We start from the raw sequence: 20,785 nt of genomic DNA on the forward strand, positions 1-20,785 counted from the left end.
CGTCATTAGGTGGCCCTGAAAGTTACAATTCACTATCAGTTTTTCGTCCGATTCGAAAATCTTTGACTCACAGCAGAACGGCCATAAGGTGCCCGAGGCAGCAATAGACCCATGAAGTCAAGTCTGCTGGAGGACGATGTATTGAATCAGGACGCAATTTGAGTGATCATCGTCATTAGGAGGCCCTGAACGTTACAATTCACTATCAGTTTTTCGTCCCATTCGATAATCTAGACTCACAGCAGAACGGCCATAAGGTGCCCGAGGCAGCAATAGACCCATGGAGTCAAGTCGGCTGGAGGACGATGTATTGAATCGGGACGCAATTTGAGTGATCCATCGTCATTAGGAGGCCCTGAACGTTAGAATTCACTATCAGTTTTTCGTCCCATTCGATAATCTAGACTCACAGCAGAACGGCCATAAGGTGCCCGAGGCAGCAATAGACCCATGGAGTCAAGTCGGCTGGAGGACGATGTATTGAATCGGGACGCAATTTGAGTGATCCATCGTCATTAGGTGGCCCTGAACGTTACAATTCACTATCAGTTTTTCGTCCGATTCGAAAATCTTTGACTCACAGCAGAACGGCCATAAGGTGCCCGAGGCAGCAATAGACGCATGGAGACATGTCTGCTGGAGGACGATGTATTGAATCGGGACGCAATTTGAGTGTTCCATCGTCATTAGGAGGCCCTGAACGTTACAATTCACTATCAGTTTTTCGTCCGATTCGAAAATCTTTGAGTCACAGCAGGCCTGCCATAAGGTGCCCGAGGCAGCAATAGACCCATGGAGACAAGTATGCTGGAGGACGATGTATTGAATCGGGACGCAATTTGAGTGATCCATCGTCATTAGGTGGACCTGAACGTTACAATTCACTATCAGTTTTTCATCCCATTCTATAATCTAGTCTCACAGCAGAACGGCCATAAGGTGCCCGAGGCAGCAATAGTCCCATGGAGTCAAGTCGGCTAGTGGACGATGTACTGAATCGGGACGCAATTTGTGTGGTCCATCGTCATTAGGTGGCCCTTAATGTTACAAATCACTATCAGTTTTTCGTCCGATTCGAAAATCTTTGACTCACAGCAGAACGGCCATAAGGTGCCCGAGGCAGCAATCGACCCATGGAGACAAGTCTGCTGGAGGACGATGTATTGAATCGGGACGCAATTTGAGTGATCCATCGTCATTAGGTGGCCCTGAAAGTTACAATTCACTATCAGTTTTTCGTCCGATTCGAAAATCTTTGACTCACAGCAGAACGGCCATAAGGTGCCCGAGGCAGCAATAGACCCATGAAGTCAAGTCTGCTGGAGGACGATGTATTGAATCAGGACGCAATTTGAGTGATCCATCGTCATTAGGAGGCCCTGAACGTTACAATTCACTATCAGTTTTTCGTCCCATTCGATAATCTAGACTCACAGCAGAACGGCCATAAGGTGCCCGAGGCAGCAATAGACCCATGGAGTCAAGTCGGCTGGAGGACGATGTATTGAATCGGGACGCAATTTGAGTGATCCATCGTCATTAGGAGGCCCTGAACGTTACAATTCACTATCAGTTTTTCGTCCCATTCGATAATCTAGACTCACAGCAGAACGGCCATAAGGTGCCCGAGGCAGCAATAGACCCATGGAGTCAAGTCGGCTGGAGGACGATGTATTGAATCGGGACGCAATTTGAGTGATCCATCGTCATTAGGTGGCCCTGAACGTTACAATTCACTATCAGTTTTTCGTCCGATTCGAAAATCTTTGACTCACAGCAGAACGGCCATAAGGTGCCCGAGGCAGCAATAGACGCATGGAGACATGTCTGCTGGTGGACGATGTATTGAATCGGGACGCAATTTGAGAGTTCCATCGTCATTAGGAGGCCCTGAACGTTACAATTCACTATCAGTTTTTCCTCCGATTCGAAAATCTTTGAGTCACAGCAGGCCTGCCATAAGGTGCCCGAGGCAGCAATAGACCCATGGAGACAAGTCTGCTGGAGGACGATGTATTGAATTGGGACGCAATTTGAGTGATTCATCGTCATTAGGTGGACCTGAACGTTACAATTCACTATCAGTTTTTCATCCCATTCTATAATCTAGACTCACAGCAGAACGGCCATAAGGTGCCCGAGGCAGCAATAGTCCCTTGGAGACAAGTCGGCTAGTGGACGATGTACTGAATCGGGACGCAATTTGTGTGGTCCATCGTCATTAGGTGGCCCTTAATGTTACAAATCACTATCAGTTTTTCGTCCGATTCGAAAATCTTTGACTCACAGCAGAACGGCCATAAGGTGCCCGAGGCAGCAATCGACCCATGGAGACAAGTCTGCTGGAGGACGATGTATTGAATCGGGACGCAATTTGAGTGATCCATCGTCATTAGGTGGCCCTGAAAGTTACAATTCACTATCAGTTTTTCGTCCGATTCGAAAATCTTTGACTCACAGCAGAACGGCCATAAGGTGCCCGAGGCAGCAATAGACCCATGAAGTCAAGTCTGCTGGAGGACGATGTATTGAATCAGGACGCAATTTGAGTGATCCATCGTCATTAGGAGGCCCTGAAAGTTACAATTCACTATCAGTTTTTCGTCCCATTCGATAATCTAGACTCACAGCAGAACGGCCATAAGGTGCCCGAGTCAGCAATAGACCCATGGAGTCAAGTCGGCTGGAGGACGATGTATTGAATCGGGACGCAATTTGAGTGATCCATCGTCATTAGGTGGCCCTGAACGTTACAATTCACTATCAGTTTTTCGTCCCATTCGATAATCTAGACTCACAGCAGAACGGCCATAAGGTGCCCGAGGCAGCAATAGACCCATGGAGACAAGTCGGCTGGGGGCGATGTATCGAATCGGGACGCAATTTGAGTGATCCATCGTCATTAGGTGGCCCTGAACGTTACAATTCACTATCAGTTTTTCGTCCCATTCGATAATCTAGATTCACAGCAGAACAGCCATAAGGTGCTCGAGGCAGCAATAGACCCATGGAGTCAAATCGGCTGGAGGACGATGTATTGAATCGGGATGCAATTTGCGTGGTCCATCGTCATTAGGTGGCCCTGAATGTTATAATTCACTATCAGTTTTTCGTCCGATTCGAAAATCTTTGACTCACAGCAGAACGGCCATTAGGTGCCCGAGGCAGCAATCGACCAATGGAGACAAGTCTGCTGGAGGACGATGTATTGAATCGGGACGCAATTTGAGTGATCCATCGTCATTAGGAGGCCCTGAACGTTACAATTCACTATCAGTTTTTCGTCCCATTCGATAATCTAGGCTCACAGCAGAACGGCCATAAGGTGCCCGAGGCAGCAATAGACCCATGGAGACAAGTCGGCTGGGGACGATGTATTGAATCGGGACGCAATTTGAGTGATCCATCGTCATTAGGTGGCCTTGAACGTTACAATTCACTATCAGTTTTTCGTCCCATTCGATAATCTAGATTCACAGCAAAACGGCCATAAGGTGCCCGAGGCAGCAATAGACCCATGGAGTCAAATCGGCTGGAGGACGATGTATTGAATCGGGACGCAATTTGCGTGGTCCATCGTTATTAGGTGGCCCTGAATGTTACAATTCACTATCAGTTTTTCGTCCGAATCGAAAATCTTTGAGTCACAACTGAACGGCCATAAGGTGCCCGAGGCAGCAATAGACCCATGAAGGCAAGTCTGCTGGAGGACGATGTATTGAATCGGGACGCAATTTTAGTGTTCCATCGTCATTAGGAGGCCCTGAACGTTACAATTCACTATCAGTTTTTCGTCCGATTCGAAAATCTTTGACTCACAGCAGAACGGCCATAAGGTGCCCGAGGCAGCAATAGACCCATGAAGTCAAGTCTGCTGGAGGACGATGTATTGAATCAGGACGCAATTTGAGTGATCCATCGTCATTAGGAGGCCCTGAACGTTACAATTCACTATCAGTTTTTCGTCCCATTCGATAATCTAGACTCACAGCAGAACGGCCATAAGGTGCCCGAGGCAGCAATAGACCCATGGAGTCAAGTCGGCTGGAGGACGATGTATTGAATCGGGACGCAATTTGAGTGATCCATCGTCATTAGGAGGCCCTGAACGTTACAATTCACTATCAGTTTTTCGTCCCATTCGATAATCTAGACTCACAGCAGAACGGCCATAAGGTGCCCGAGGCAGCAATAGACCCATGGAGTCAAGTCGGCTGGAGGACGATGTATTGAATCGGGACGCAATTTGAGTGATCCATCGTCATTAGGTGGCCCTGAACGTTACAATTCACTATCAGTTTTTCGTCCGATTCGAAAATCTTTGACTCACAGCAGAACGGCCATAAGGTGCCCGAGGCAGCAATAGACCCATGGAGTCAAGTCGGCTGGAGGACGATGTATTGAATCGGGACGCAATTTGAGTGATCCATCGTCATTAGGAGGCCCTGAACGTTACAATTCACTATCAGTTTTTCGTCCCATTCGATAATCTAGACTCACAGCAGAACGGCCATAAGGTGCCCGAGGCAGCAATAGACCCATGGAGTCAAGTCGGCTGGAGGACGATGTATTGAATCGGGACGCAATTTGAGTGATCCATCGTCATTAGGTGGCCCTGAACGTTACAATTCACTATCAGTTTTTCGTCCGATTCGAAAATCTTTGACTCACAGCAGAACGGCCATAAGGTGCCCGAGGCAGCAATAGACGCATGGAGACATGTCTGCTGGTGGACGATGTATTGAATCGGGACGCAATTTGAGAGTTCCATCGTCATTAGGAGGCCCTGAACGTTACAATTCACTATCAGTTTTTCCTCCGATTCGAAAATCTTTGAGTCACAGCAGGCCTGCCATAAGGTGCCCGAGGCAGCAATAGACCCATGGAGACAAGTCTGCTGGAGGACGATGTATTGAATTGGGACGCAATTTGAGTGATTCATCGTCATTAGGTGGACCTGAACGTTACAATTCACTATCAGTTTTTCATCCCATTCTATAATCTAGACTCACAGCAGAACGGCCATAAGGTGCCCGAGGCAGCAATAGTCCCTTGGAGACAAGTCGGCTAGTGGACGATGTACTGAATCGGGACGCAATTTGTGTGGTCCATCGTCATTAGGTGGCCCTTAATGTTACAAATCACTATCAGTTTTTCGTCCGATTCGAAAATCTTTGACTCACAGCAGAACGGCCATAAGGTGCCCGAGGCAGCAATCGACCCATGGAGACAAGTCTGCTGGAGGACGATGTATTGAATCGGGACGCAATTTGAGTGATCCATCGTCATTAGGTGGCCCTGAAAGTTACAATTCACTATCAGTTTTTCGTCCGATTCGAAAATCTTTGACTCACAGCAGAACGGCCATAAGGTGCCCGAGGCAGCAATAGACCCATGAAGTCAAGTCTGCTGGAGGACGATGTATTGAATCAGGACGCAATTTGAGTGATCCATCGTCATTAGGAGGCCCTGAAAGTTACAATTCACTATCAGTTTTTCGTCCCATTCGATAATCTAGACTCACAGCAGAACGGCCATAAGGTGCCCGAGTCAGCAATAGACCCATGGAGTCAAGTCGGCTGGAGGACGATGTATTGAATCGGGACGCAATTTGAGTGATCCATCGTCATTAGGTGGCCCTGAACGTTACAATTCACTATCAGTTTTTCGTCCCATTCGATAATCTAGACTCACAGCAGAACGGCCATAAGGTGCCCGAGGCAGCAATAGACCCATGGAGACAAGTCGGCTGGGGGCGATGTATCGAATCGGGACGCAATTTGAGTGATCCATCGTCATTAGGTGGCCCTGAACGTTACAATTCACTATCAGTTTTTCGTCCCATTCGATAATCTAGATTCACAGCAGAACAGCCATAAGGTGCTCGAGGCAGCAATAGACCCATGGAGTCAAATCGGCTGGAGGACGATGTATTGAATCGGGATGCAATTTGCGTGGTCCATCGTCATTAGGTGGCCCTGAATGTTATAATTCACTATCAGTTTTTCGTCCGATTCGAAAATCTTTGACTCACAGCAGAACGGCCATTAGGTGCCCGAGGCAGCAATCGACCAATGGAGACAAGTCTGCTGGAGGACGATGTATTGAATCGGGACGCAATTTGAGTGATCCATCGTCATTAGGAGGCCCTGAACGTTACAATTCACTATCAGTTTTTCGTCCCATTCGATAATCTAGGCTCACAGCAGAACGGCCATAAGGTGCCCGAGGCAGCAATAGACCCATGGAGACAAGTCGGCTGGGGACGATGTATTGAATCGGGACGCAATTTGAGTGATCCATCGTCATTAGGTGGCCTTGAACGTTACAATTCACTATCAGTTTTTCGTCCCATTCGATAATCTAGATTCACAGCAAAACGGCCATAAGGTGCCCGAGGCAGCAATAGACCCATGGAGTCAAATCGGCTGGAGGACGATGTATTGAATCGGGACGCAATTTGCGTGGTCCATCGTTATTAGGTGGCCCTGAATGTTACAATTCACTATCAGTTTTTCGTCCGAATCGAAAATCTTTGAGTCACAACTGAACGGCCATAAGGTGCCCGAGGCAGCAATAGACCCATGAAGGCAAGTCTGCTGGAGGACGATGTATTGAATCGGGACGCAATTTTAGTGTTCCATCGTCATTAGGAGGCCCTGAACGTTACAATTCACTATCAGTTTTTCGTCCGATTCGAAAATCTTTGACTCACAGCAGAACGGCCATAAGGTGCCCGAGGCAGCAATAGACCCATGAAGTCAAGTCTGCTGGAGGACGATGTATTGAATCAGGACGCAATTTGAGTGATCCATCGTCATTAGGAGGCCCTGAACGTTACAATTCACTATCAGTTTTTCGTCCCATTCGATAATCTAGACTCACAGCAGAACGGCCATAAGGTGCCCGAGGCAGCAATAGACCCATGGAGTCAAGTCGGCTGGAGGACGATGTATTGAATCGGGACGCAATTTGAGTGATCCATCGTCATTAGGAGGCCCTGAACGTTACAATTCACTATCAGTTTTTCGTCCCATTCGATAATCTAGACTCACAGCAGAACGGCCATAAGGTGCCCGAGGCAGCAATAGACCCATGGAGTCAAGTCGGCTGGAGGACGATGTATTGAATCGGGACGCAATTTGAGTGATCCATCGTCATTAGGTGGCCCTGAACGTTACAATTCACTATCAGTTTTTCGTCCGATTCGAAAATCTTTGACTCACAGCAGAACGGCCATAAGGTGCCCGAGGCAGCAATCGACCCATGGAGACAAGTCTGCTGGAGGACGATGTATTGAATCGGGACGCAATTTGAGTGATCCATCGTCATTAGGTGGCCCTGAAAGTTACAATTCACTATCAGTTTTTCGTCCGATTCGAAAATCTTTGACTCACAGCAGAACGGCCATAAGGTGCCCGAGGCAGCAATAGACCCATGAAGTCAAGTCTGCTGGAGGACGATGTATTGAATCAGGACGCAATTTGAGTGATCCATCGTCATTAGGAGGCCCTGAACGTTACAATTCACTATCAGTTTTTCGTCCCATTCGATAATCTAGACTCACAGCAGAACGGCCTTAAGGTGCCCGAGGCAGCAATAGACCCATGGAGTCAAGTCGGCTGGAGGACGATGTATTGAATCGGGACGCAATTTGAGTGATCCATCGTCATTAGGAGGCCCTGAACGTTACAATTCACTATCAGTTTTTCGTCCCATTCGATAATCTAGACTCACAGCAGAACGGCCATAAGGTGCCCGAGGCAGCAATAGACCCATGGAGTCAAGTCGGCTGGAGGACGATGTATTGAATCGGGACGTAATTTGAGTGATCCATCGTCATTAGGTGGCCCTGAACGTTACAATTCACTATCAGTTTTTCGTCCGATTCGAAAATCTTTGACTCACAGCAGAACGGCCATAAGGTGCCCGAGGCAGCAATAGACGCATGGAGACATGTCTGCTGGAGGACGATGTATTGAATCGGGACGCAATTTGAGTGTTCCATCGTCATTAGGAGGCCCTGAACGATACAATTCACTATCAGTTTTTCGTCCGATTCGAAAATCTTTGAGTCACAGCAGGCCTGCCATAAGTTGCCCGAGGCAGCAATAGACCCATGGATACAAGTCTGCTGGAGGACGATGTATTGAATCGGGACGCAATTTGAGTGATCCATCGTCATTAGGTGGCCCTGAACGTTACAATTCACTATCAGTTTTTCGTCCCATTCGATAATCTAGACTCACAGCAGAACGGCCATAAGGTGCCCGAGGCAGCAATAGACCCATGGAGACAAGTCGGCTGGGGACGATGTATTGAATCGGGACGCAATTTGAGTGATCCATCGTTATTAGGTGGCCCTGAACGTTACAATTCACTATCAGTTTTTCGTCCCATTCGATAATCTAGATTCACAGCAGAACAGCCATAAGGTGCTCGAGGCAGCAATAGACCCATGGAGTCAAATCGGCTGGAGGACGATGTATTGAATCGGGACGCAATTTGCGTGGTCCATCGTCATTAGGTGGCCCTGAATGTTATAATTCACTATCAGTTTTTCGTCCGATTCGAAAATCTTTGACTCACAGCAGAACGGCCATTAGGTGCCGGAGGCAGCAATCGACCAATGGAGACAAGTCTGCTGGAGGACGATGTATTGAATCGGGACGCAATTTGAGTGATCCATCGTCATTAGGAGGCCCTGAACGTTACAATTCACTATCAGTTTTTCGTCCCATTCGATAATCTAGGCTCACAGCAGAACGGCCATAAGGTGCCCGAGGCAGCAATAGACCCATGGAGACAAGTCGGCTGGGGACGATGTATTGAATCGGGACGCAATTTGAGTGATCCATCGTCATTAGGTGGCCTTGAACGTTACAATTCACTATCAGTTTTTCGTCCCATTCGATAATCTAGATTCACAGCAGAACGGCCATAAGGTGCCCGAGGCAGCAATAGACCCATGGAGTCAAATCGGCTGGAGGACGATGTATTGAATCGGGACGCAATTTGCGTGGTCCATCGTCATTAGGTGGCCCTGAATGTTACAATTCACTATCAGTTTTTCGTCCGAATCGAAAATCTTTGAGTCACAACTGAACGGCCATAAGGTGCCCGAGGCAGCAATAGACCCATGAAGTCAAGTCTGCTGGAGGACGATGTATTGAATCGGGACGCAATTTTAGTGTTCCATCGTCATTAGGAGGCCCTGAACGTTACAATTCACTATCAGCTTTTCGTCCGATTCGAAAATTTTTGACTCACAGCAGAACGGCCATAAGGTGCCCGAGGCAGCAATAGACCCATGGAGACAAGTCGGCTGGTGGACGATGTATTGAATCGGGACGCAATTTGAGTGATCCATCGTCATTAGGTTGCCCTGAAAGTTACAATTCACTATCAGTTTTTCGTCCGATTCGAAAATCTTTGACTCACAGCAGAACGGCCATAAGGTGCCCGAGGCAACAATAGACCCATGGAAACAAGTCTGCTGGAGGACGATATATTGAATCGGGACGCAATTTGAGTGATCCATCGTCATTAGGTGGCCCTGAACGTTACAATTCACTATCAGTTTTTCGTCCCATTCGATAATCTAGACTCACAGCAGAACGGCCATAAGTTGCCAGAGGCAGCAATAGACCCATGGAGTCAGGTCGGCTGGAGGACGATGTACTGAATCGGGACGCAATTTGTGTGGTCCATCGTCATTAGGTGGCCCTGAATGTTACAATTCACTATCAGTTTTTCGTCCGATTCGAAAATCTTTGACTCACAGCAGAACGGCCATAAGGTGCCCGAGGCAGCAATCGACCCATGGAGACAAGTCTGCTGGAGGACGATGTATTGAATCGGGACGCAATTTGAGTGATCCATCGTCATTAGGTGGCCCTGAAAGTTACAATTCACTATCAGTTTTTCGTCCGATTCGAAAATCTTTGACTCACAGCAGAACGGCCATAAGGTGCCCGAGGCAGCAATAGACCCATGAAGTCAAGTCTGCTGGAGGACGATGTATTGAATCAGGACGCAATTTGAGTGACCCATCGTCATTAGGAGGCCCTGAACGTTACAATTCACTATCAGTTTTTCGTCCCATTCGATAATCAAGACTCACAGCAGAACGGCCATAAGGTGCCCGAGGCAGCAATAGACCCATGGAGTCAAGTCGGCTGGAGGACGATGTATTGAATCGGGACGCAATTTGAGTGATCCATCGACATTAGGTGGCCCTGAACGTTACAATTCACTATCAGTTTTTCGTCCCATTCGATAATCTAGACTCACAGCAGAACGGCCATAAGGTGCCCGAGGCAGCAATAGACCCATGGAGTCAAGTCGGCTGGAGGACGATGTATTGAATCGGGACGCAATTTGAGTGATCCATCGTCATTAGGTGGCCCTGAACGTTACAATTCACTATCAGTTTTTCGTCCGATTCGAAAATCTTTGACTCACAGCAGAACGGCCATAAGGTGCCCGAGGCAGCAATAGACGCATGGAGACATGTCTGCTGGAGGACGATGTATTGAATCGGGACGCAATTTGAGTGTTCCATCGTCATTAGGAGGCCCTGAACGTTACAATTCACTATCAGTTTTTCGTCCGATTCGAAAATCTTTGAGTCACAGCAGTCCTGCCATAAGGTGCCCGAGGCAGCAATAGACCCATGGAGACAAGTATGCTGGAGGACGATGTATTGAATCGGGACTCAATTTGAGTGATCCATCGTCATTAGGTGGAGCTGAACGTTACAATTCACTATCAGTTTTTCATCCCATTCTATAATCTAGTCTCACAGCAGAACGGCCACAAGGTGCCCGAGGCAGCAATAGTCCCATGGAGTCAAGTCGGCTAGTGGACGATGTACTGAATCGGGACGCAATTTGTGTGGTCCATCGTCATTAGGTGGCCCTTAATGTTACAAATCACTATCAGTTTTTCGTCCGATTCGAAAATCTTTGACTCACAGCAGAACGGCCATTAGGTGCCCGAGGCAGCAATCGACCAATGGAGACAAGTCTGCTGGAGGACGATATATTGAATCGGGACGCAATTTGAGTGATCCATCGTCATTAGGAGGCCCTGAAAGTTACAATTCACTATCAGTTTTTCGTCCCATTCGATAATCTAGGCTCACAGCAGAACGGCCATAAGGTGCCCGAGGCAGCAATAGACCCATGGAGACAAGTGGGCTGGGGACGATGTATTGAATCGGGACGCAATTTGAGTGATCCATCGTCATTAGGTGGCCTTGAACGTTACAATTCACTATCAGTTTTTCGTCCCATTCGATAATCTAGATTCAGAGCAGAACGGCCATAAGGTGCCCGAGGCAGCAATAGACCCATGGAGTCAAATCGGCTGGAGGACGATGTATTGAATCGGGACGCAATTTGCGTGGTCCATCGTCATTAGGTGGCCCTGAATGTTACAATTCACTATCAGTTTTTCGTCCGAATCGAAAATCTTTGAGTCACAACTGAACGGCCATAAGGTGCCCGAGGCAGCAATAGACCCATGAAGTCAAGTCTGCTGGAGGACGATGTATTGAATCGGGACGCAATTTTAGTGTTCCATCGTCATTAGGAGGCCCTGAACGTTACAATTCACTATCAGTTTTTCGTCCGATTCGAAAATCTTTGACTCACAGCAGAACGGCCATAAGGTGCCCGAGGCAGCAATAGACACATGGAGACAAGTCGGCTGGTGGAAGATGTATTGAATCGGGACGCAATTTGAGTGATCCATCGTCATTAGGTTGCCCTGAAAGTTACAATTCACTATCAGTTTTTCGTCCGATTCGAAAATCTTTGACTCACAGCAGAACGGCCATAAGGTGCCCGAGGCAACAATAGACCCATGGAAACAAGTCTGCTGGAGGACGATATATTGAATCGGGACGCAATTTGAGTGATCCATCGTCATTAGGTGGCCCTGAACGTTACAATTCACTATCAGTTTTTCGTCCCATTCGATAATCTAGACTCACAGCAGAACGGCCATAAGTTGCCAGAGGCAGCAATAGACCCATGGAGTCAGGTCGGCTGGAGGACGATGTACCGAATCGGGACGCAATTTGTGTGGTCCATCGTCATTAGGTGGCCCTGAATGTTACAATTCACTATCAGTTTTTCGTCCGATTCGAAAATCTTTGACTCACAACAGAACGGCCATAAGGTGCCCGAGGCAGCAATAGACCCATGGAGACAAGTCTGCTGGAGGACGATGTATTGAATCGGGACGCAATTTGAGTGTTCCATCGTCATTAGGAGGCCCTTAATGTTACAAATCACTATCAGTTTTTCATCCCATTCTATAATCTAGACTCACAGCAGAACGGCCATAAGGTGCCCGAGGCAGTAATAGTCCCATGGAGTCAAGTCGGCTAGTGGACGATGTACTGAATCGGGACGCAATTTGTGTGGTCCATCGTCATTAGGTGGCCCTTAATGTTACAAATCACTATCAGTTTTTCGTCCGATTCGAAAATCTTTGACTCACAGCAGAACGGCCATAAGGTGCCCGAGGCAGCAATCGACCCATGGAGACAAGTCTGCTGAAGGACGATGTATTGAATCGGGACGCAATTTGAGTGATCCATCGTCATTAGGTGGCCCTGAAAGTTACAATTCACTATCAGTTTTTCGTCCGATTCGAAAATCTTTGACTCACAGCAGAACGGCCATAAGGTGCCCGAGGCAGCAATAGACCCATGAAGTCAAGTCTGCTGGAGGACGATGTATTGAATCAGGACGCAATTTGAGTGATCCATCGTCATTAGGAGGCCCTGAACGTTACAATTCACTATCAGTTTTTCGTCCCATTCGATAATCCAGACTCACAGCAGAACGGCCATAAGGTGCCCGAGGCAGCAATAGACCCAAGAAGTCAAGTCTGCTGGAGGACGATGTATTGAATCAGGACGCAATTTGAGTGATCCATCGTCATTAGGAGGCCCTGAACGTTACAATTCACTATCAGTTTTTCGTCCCATTCGATAATCTAGACTCACAGCAGAACGGCCATAAGGTGCCCGAGGCAGCAATAGACCCATGGAGTCAAGTCGGCTGGAGGACGATGTATTGAATCGGGACGCAATTTGAGTGATCCATCGTCATTAGGAGGCCCTGAACGTTACAATTCACTATCAGTTTTTCGTCCCATTCGATAATCTAGACTCACAGCAGAACGGCCATAAGGTGCCCGAGGCAGCAATAGACCCATGGAGTCAAGTCGGCTGGAGGACGATGTATTGAATCGGGACGCAATTTGAGTGATCCATCGTCAATAGGTGGCCCTGAACGTTACAATTCACTATCAGTTTTTCGTCCGATTCGAAAATCTTTGACTCACAGCAGAACGGCCATAAGGTGCCCGAGGCAGCAATAGACGCATGGAGACATGTCTGCTGGAGGACGATGTATTGAATCGGGACGCAATTTGAGTGTTCCATCGTCATTAGGAGGCCCTGAACGTTACAATTCACTATCAGTTTTTCGTCCGATTCGAAAATCTTTGAGTCACAGCAGGCCTGCCATAAGGTGCCCGAGGCAGCAATAGACCCATGGATACAAGTCTGCTGGAGGACGATGTATTGAATCGGGACGCAATTTGAGTGATCCATCGTCATTAGGTGGCCCTGAACGTTACAATTCACTATCAGTTTTTCGTCCCATTCGATAATCTAGACTCACAGCAGAACGGCCATAAGGTGCCCGAGGCAGCAATAGACCCATGGAGACAAGTCTGCTGGAGGACGATGTATTGAATCGGGACGCAATTTGAGTGTTCCATCGTCATTAGGAGGCCCTTAATGTTACAAATCACTATCAGTTTTTCATCCCATTCTATAATCTAGACTCACAGCAGAACGGCCATAAGGTGCCCGAGGCAGTAATAGTCCCAAGGAGTCAAGTCGGCTAGTGGACGATGTACTGAATCGGGACGCAATTTGTGTGGTCCATCGTCATTAGGTGGCCCTTAATGTTACAAATCACTATCAGTTTTTCGTCCGATTCGAAAATCTTTGACTCACAGCAGAACGGCCATAAGGTGCCCGAGGCAGCAATCGACCCATGGAGACAAGTCTGCTGAAGGACGATGTATTGAATCGGGACGCAATTTGAGTGATCCATCGTCATTAGGTGGCCCTGAAAGTTACAATTCACTATCAGTTTTTCGTCCGATTCGAAAATCTTTGACTCACAGCAGAACGGCCATAAGGTGCCCGAGGCAGCAATAGACCCATGAAGTCAAGTCTGCTGGAGGACGATGTATTGAATCAGGACGCAATTTGAGTGATCCATCGTCATTAGGAGGCCCTGAACGTTACAATTCACTATCAGTTTTTCGTCCCATTCGATAATCCAGACTCACAGCAGAACGGCCATAAGGTGCCCGAGGCAGCAATAGACCCATGAAGTCAAGTCTGCTGGAGGACGATGTATTGAATCGGGACGCAATTTGAGTGATCCATCGTCATTAGGTGGCCCTGAAAGTTACAATTCACTATCAGTTTTTCGTCCGATTCGAAAATCTTTGACTCACAGCAGAACGGCCATAAGGTGCCCGAGGCAGCAATAGACCCATGAAGTCAAGTCTGCTGGAGGACGATGTATTGAATCAGGACGCAATTTGAGTGATCCATCGTCATTAGGAGGCCCTGAACGTTACAATTCACTATCAGTTTTTCGTCCGATTCGAAAAACTTTGACTCACAGCAGAACGGCCATAAGGTGCCCGAGGCAGCAATAGACGCATGGAGACATGTCTGCTGGAGGACGATGTATTGAATCGGGACGCAATTTGAGTGTTCCATCGTCATTAGGAGGCCCTGAACGTTACAATTCACTATCAGTTTTTCGTCCGATTCGAAAATCTTTGAGTCACAGCAGGCCTGCCATAAGGTGCCCGAGGCAGCAATAGACCCATGGATACAAATCTGCTGGAGGACGATGTATTGAATCGGGACGCAATTTGAGTGATCCATCGTCATTAGGTGGCCCTGATCGTTACAATTCACTATCAGTTTTTCGTCCCATTCGATAATCTAGACTCACAGCAGAACGGCCATAAGGTGCCCGAGGCAGCAATAGACCCATGGAGACAAGTCGGCTGGGGACGATGTATTGAATCGGGACGCAATTTGAGTGATCCATCGTCATTAGGTGGCCCTGAACGTTACAATTCACTATCAGTTTTTCGTCCCATTCGATAATCTAGATTCACAGCAGAACAGCCATTAGGTGCTCGAGGCAGCAATAGACCCATGGAGTCAAATCGGCTGGAGGACGATGTATTGAATCGGGACGCAATTTGCGTGGTCCATCGTCATTAGGTGGTTCTGAATGTTATAATTCACTATCAGTTTTTCGTCCGATTCGAAAATCTTTGACTCACAGCAGAACGGCCATTAGGTGCCCGAGGCAGCAATCGACCAATGGAGACAAGTCTGCTGGAGGACGATGTATTGAATCGGGACGCAATTTGAGTGATCCATCGTCATTAGGAGGCCCTGAACGTTACAATTCACTATCAGTTTTTCGTCCCATTCGATAATCTAGGCTCACAGCAGAACGCCCATAAGGTGCCCGAGGCAGCAATAGACCCATGGAGACAAGTCGGCTGGGGACGATGTATTGAATCGGGACGCAATTTGAGTGATCCATCGTCATTAGGTGGCCTTAAACGTTACAATTCACTATCAGTTTTTCGTCCGATTCGAAAATCTTTGACTCACAGCAGAACGGCCATAAGGTGCCCGAGGCAGCAATAGACCCATGGAGACAAGTCGGCTGGTGGACGATGTATTGAATCGGGACGCAATTTGAGTTATCCATCGTCATTAGGTTGCCCTGAAAGTTACAATTCACTATCAGTTTTTCGTCCGATTCGAAAATCTTTGACTCACAGCAGAACGGCCATAAGGTGCCCGAGGCAACAATAGACCCATGGAAACAAGTCTGCTGGAGGACGATATATTGAATCGGGACGCAATTTGAGTGATCCATCGTCATTAGGTGGCCCTGAACGTTACAATTCACTATCAGTTTTTCGTCCCATTCGATAATCTAGACTCACAGCAGAACGGCCATAAGTTGCCAGAGGCAGCAATAGACCCATGGAGTCAGGTCGGCTCGAGGACGATGTACTGAATCGGGACGCAATTTGTGTGGTCCATCGTCATTAGGTGGCCCTGAATGTTACAATTCACTATCAGTTTTTCGTCCGATTCGAAAATCTTTGACTCACAGCAGAACGGCCATAAGGTGCCCGAGGCAGCAATAGACCCATGGAGACAAGTCTGCTGGAGGACGATGTATTGAATCGGGACGCAATTTGAGTGTTCCATCGTCATTAGGAGGCCCTTAATGTTACAAATCACTATCAGTTTTTCATCCCATTCTATAATCTAGACTCACAGCAGAACGGCCATAAGGTGCCCGAGGCAGTAATAGTCCCATGGAGTCAAGTCGGCTAGTGGACGATGTACTGAATCGGGACGCAATTTGTGTGGTCCATCGTCATTAGGTGGCCCTTAATGTTACAAATCACTATCAGTTTTTCGTCCGATTCGAAAATCTTTGACTCACAGCAGAACGGCCATAAGGTGCCCGAGGCAGCAATCGACCCATGGAGACAAGTCTGCTGGAGGACGATGTATTGAATCGGGACGCAATTTGAGTGATCCATCGTCATTAGGTGGCCCTGAAAGTTACAATTCACTATCAGTTTTTCGTCCGATTCGAAAATCTTTGACTCACAGCAGAACGGCCATAAGGTGCCCGAGGCAGCAATAGACCCATGAAGTCAAGTCTGCTGGAGGACGATGTATTGAATCAGGACGCAATTTGAGTGATCCATCGTCATTAGGAGGCCCTGAACGTTACAATTCACTATCAGTTTTTCGTCCCATTCGATAATCCAGACTCACAGCAGAACGGCCATAAGGTGCCCGAGGCAGCAATAGACCCATGGAGTCAAGTCGGCTGGAGGACGATGTATTGAATCGGGACGCAATTTTAGTGATCCATCGTCATTAGGAGGCCCTGAACGTTACAATTCACTATCAGTTTTTCGTCCCATTCGATAATCTAGACTCACAGCAGAACGGCCATAAGGTGCCCGAGGCAGCAATAGTCCCTTGGAGACAATTCGGCTAGTGGACGATGTACTGAATCGGGACGCAATTTGTGTGGTCCATCGTCATTAGGTGGCCCTTAATGTTACAAATCACTATCAGTTTTTCGTCCGATTCGAAAATCTTTGACTCACAGCAGAACGGCCATAAGGTGCCCGAGGCAGCAATCGACCCATGGAGACAAGTCTGCTGGAGGACGATGTATTGAATCGGGACGCAATTTGAGTGATCCATCGACATTAGGTGGCCCTGAAAGTTACAATTCACTATCAGTTTTTCGTCCGATTCGAAAATCTTTGACTCACAGCAGAACGGCCATAAGGTGCCCGAGGCAGCAATAGACCCATGAAGTCAAGTCTGCTGGAGGACGATGTATTGAATCAGGACGCAATTTGAGTGATCCATCGTCATTAGGAGGCCCTGAACGTTACAATTCACTATCAGTTTTTCGTCCCATTCGATAATCTAGACTCACAGCAGAACGGCCATAAGGTGCCCGAGGCAGCAATAGACCCATGGAGTCAAGTCGGCTGGAGGACGATGTATTGAATCGGGACGCAATTTGAGTGATCCATCGTCAGTAGGTGGCCCTGAAAGTTACAATTCACTATCAGTTTTTCGTCCGATTCGAAAATCTTTGACTCACAGCAGAACGGCCATAAGGTGCCCGAGGCAGCAAGAGACCCATGAAGTCAAGTCTGCTGGAGGACGATGTATTGAATCAGGACGCAATTTGAGTGATCCATCGTCATTAGGAGGCCCTGAACGTTACAATTCACTATCAGTTTTTCGTCCCATTCGATAATCTAGACTCACAGCAGAACGGCCATAAGGTGCCCGAGGCAGCAATAGACCCATGGAGTCAAGTCGGCTGGAGGACGATGTATTGAATCGGGACGCAATTTGAGTGATCCATCGTCATTAGGTGGCCCTGAACGTTACAATTCACTATCAGTTTTTCGTCCGATTCGAAAATCTTTGACTCACAGCAGAACGGCCATAAGGTGCCCGAGGCAGCAATAGACGCATGGAGACATGTCTGCTGGAGGACGATGTATTGAATCGGGACGCAATTTGAGTGTTCCATCGTCATTAGGAGGCCCTGAACGTTACAATTCACTATCAGTTTTTCGTCCGATTCGAAAATCTTTGAGTCACAGCAGGCCTGCCATAAGGTGCCCGAGGCAGCAATAGACCCATGGATACAAGTCTGCTGGAGGACGATGTATTGAATCGGGACGCAATTTGAGTGATCCATCGTCATTAGGTGGCCCTGAACGTTACAATTCACTATCAGTTTTTCGTCCCATTCGATAATCTAGACTCACAGCAGAACGGCCATAAGGTGCCCGAGGCAGCAATAGACCCATGGAGACAAGTCGGCTGGGGACGATGTATTGAATCGGGACGCAATTTGAGTGATCCATCGTCATTAGGTGGCCCTGAACGTTACAATTCACTATCAGTTTTTCGTCCCATTCGATAATCTAGATTCACAGCAGAACAGCCATAAGGTGCTCGAGGCAGCAATAGACCCATGGAGTCAAATCGGCTGGAGGACGATGTATTGAATCGGGACGCAATTTGCGTGGTCCATCGTCATTAGGTGGCCCTGAATGTTATAATTCACTATCAGTTTTTCGTCCGATTCGAAAATCTTTGACTCACAGCAGAACGGCCATTAGGTGCCCGAGGCAGCAATCGACCAATGGAGACAAGTCTGCTGGAGGACGATGTATTGAATCGGGACGCAATTTGAGTGATCCATCGTCATTAGGAGGCCCTGAACGTTACAATTCACTATCAGTTTTTCGTCCCATTCGATAATCTAGGCTCACAGCAGAACGGCCATAAGGTGCCCGAGGCAGCAATAGACCCATGGGGACAAGTCGGCTGGGGACGATGTATTGAATCGGGACGCAATTTGAGTGATCCATCGTCATTAGGTGGCCTTGAACGTTACAATTCACTATCAGTTTTTCGTCCGATTCGATAATCTAGATTCACAGCAGAACGGCCATAGAGTGCCCGAGGCAGCAATAGACCCATGGAGTCAAATCGGCTGGAGGACGATGTATTGAATCGGGACGCAATTTGCGTGGTCCATTGTCATTAGGTGGCCCTGAATGTTACAATTCACTATCAGTTTTTCGTCCGAATCGAAAATCTTTGAGTCACAACTGAACGGCCATAAGGTGCCCGAGGCAGTAATAGTCCCATGGAGTCAAGTCGGCTAGTGGACGATGTACTGAATCGGGACGCAATTTGTGTGTTCCATCGTCATTAGGTGGCCCTTAATGTTACAAATCACTATCAGTTTTTCGTCCGATTCGAAAATCTTTGACTCACAGCAGAACGGCCATAAGGTGCCCGAGGCAGCAATCGACCCATGGAGACAAGTCTGCTGGAGGACGATGTATTGAATCGGGACGCAATTTGAGTGATCCATCGTCATTAGGTGGCCCTGAAAGTTACAATTCACTATCAGTTTTTCGTCCGATTCGAAAATCTATGACTCACAGCAGAACGGCCATAAGGTGCCCGAGGCAGCAATAGACCCATGAAGTAAAGTCTGCTGAAGGACGATGTATTGAATCAGGACGCAATTTGAGTGATCCATCGTCATTAGGAGGCCCTGAACGTTACAATTCACTATCAGTTTTTCGTCCCATTCGATAATCCAGACTCACAGCAGAACGGCCATAAGGTGCCCGAGGCAGCAATAGACCCATGGAGTCAAGTCGGCTGGAGGACGATGTATTGAATCGGGACGCAATTTGAGTGATCCATCGTCATTAGGAGGCCCTGAACGTTACAATTCACTATCAGTTTTTCGTCCCATTCGATAATCTAGACTCACAGCAGAACGGCCATAAGGTGCCCGAGGCAGCAATAGACCCATGGAGTCAAGTCGGCTGGAGGACGATGTATTGAATCGGGACGCAATTTGAGTGATCCATCGTCATTAGGTGGCCCTGAACGTTACAATTCACTATCAGTTTTTCGTCCGATTCGAAAATCTTTGACTCACAGCAGAACGGCCATAAGGTGCCCGAGGCAGCAATAGACGCATGGAGACATGTCTGCTGGAGGACGATGTATTGAATCGGGACGCAATTTGAGTGTTCCATCGTCATTAGGAGGCCCTGAACGTTACAATTCACTATCAGTTTTTCGTCCGATTCGAAAATCTTTGAGTCACAGCAGGCCTGCCATAAGGTGCCCGAGGCAGCAATAGACCCATGGAGACAAGTATGCTGGAGGACGATGTATTGATCGGGACGCAATTTGAGTGATCCATCGTCATTAGGTGGACCTGAACGTTACAATTCACTATCAGTTTTTCATCCCATTCTATAATCTAGTCTCACAGCAGAACGGCCATAAGGTGCCCGAGGCAGCAATAGTCCCATGGAGTCAAGTCGGCTAGTGGACGATGTACTGAATCGGGACGCAATTTGTGTGGTCCATCGTCATTAGGTGGCCCTTAATGTTACAAATCACTATCAGTTTTTCGTCCGATTCGAAAATCTTTGACTCACAGCAGAACGGCCATTAGGTGCCCGAGGCAGCAATCGACCAATGGAGACAAGTCTGCTGGAGGACGATGTATTGAATCGGGACGCAATTTGAGTG

The sequence above is a fragment of the Schistocerca cancellata genome, unplaced genomic scaffold, assembly GCF_023864275.1.
Source record: "Schistocerca cancellata isolate TAMUIC-IGC-003103 unplaced genomic scaffold, iqSchCanc2.1 HiC_scaffold_1170, whole genome shotgun sequence".
In the NCBI taxonomy this organism is placed as follows: Eukaryota; Metazoa; Arthropoda; class Insecta; order Orthoptera; family Acrididae; genus Schistocerca; species Schistocerca cancellata.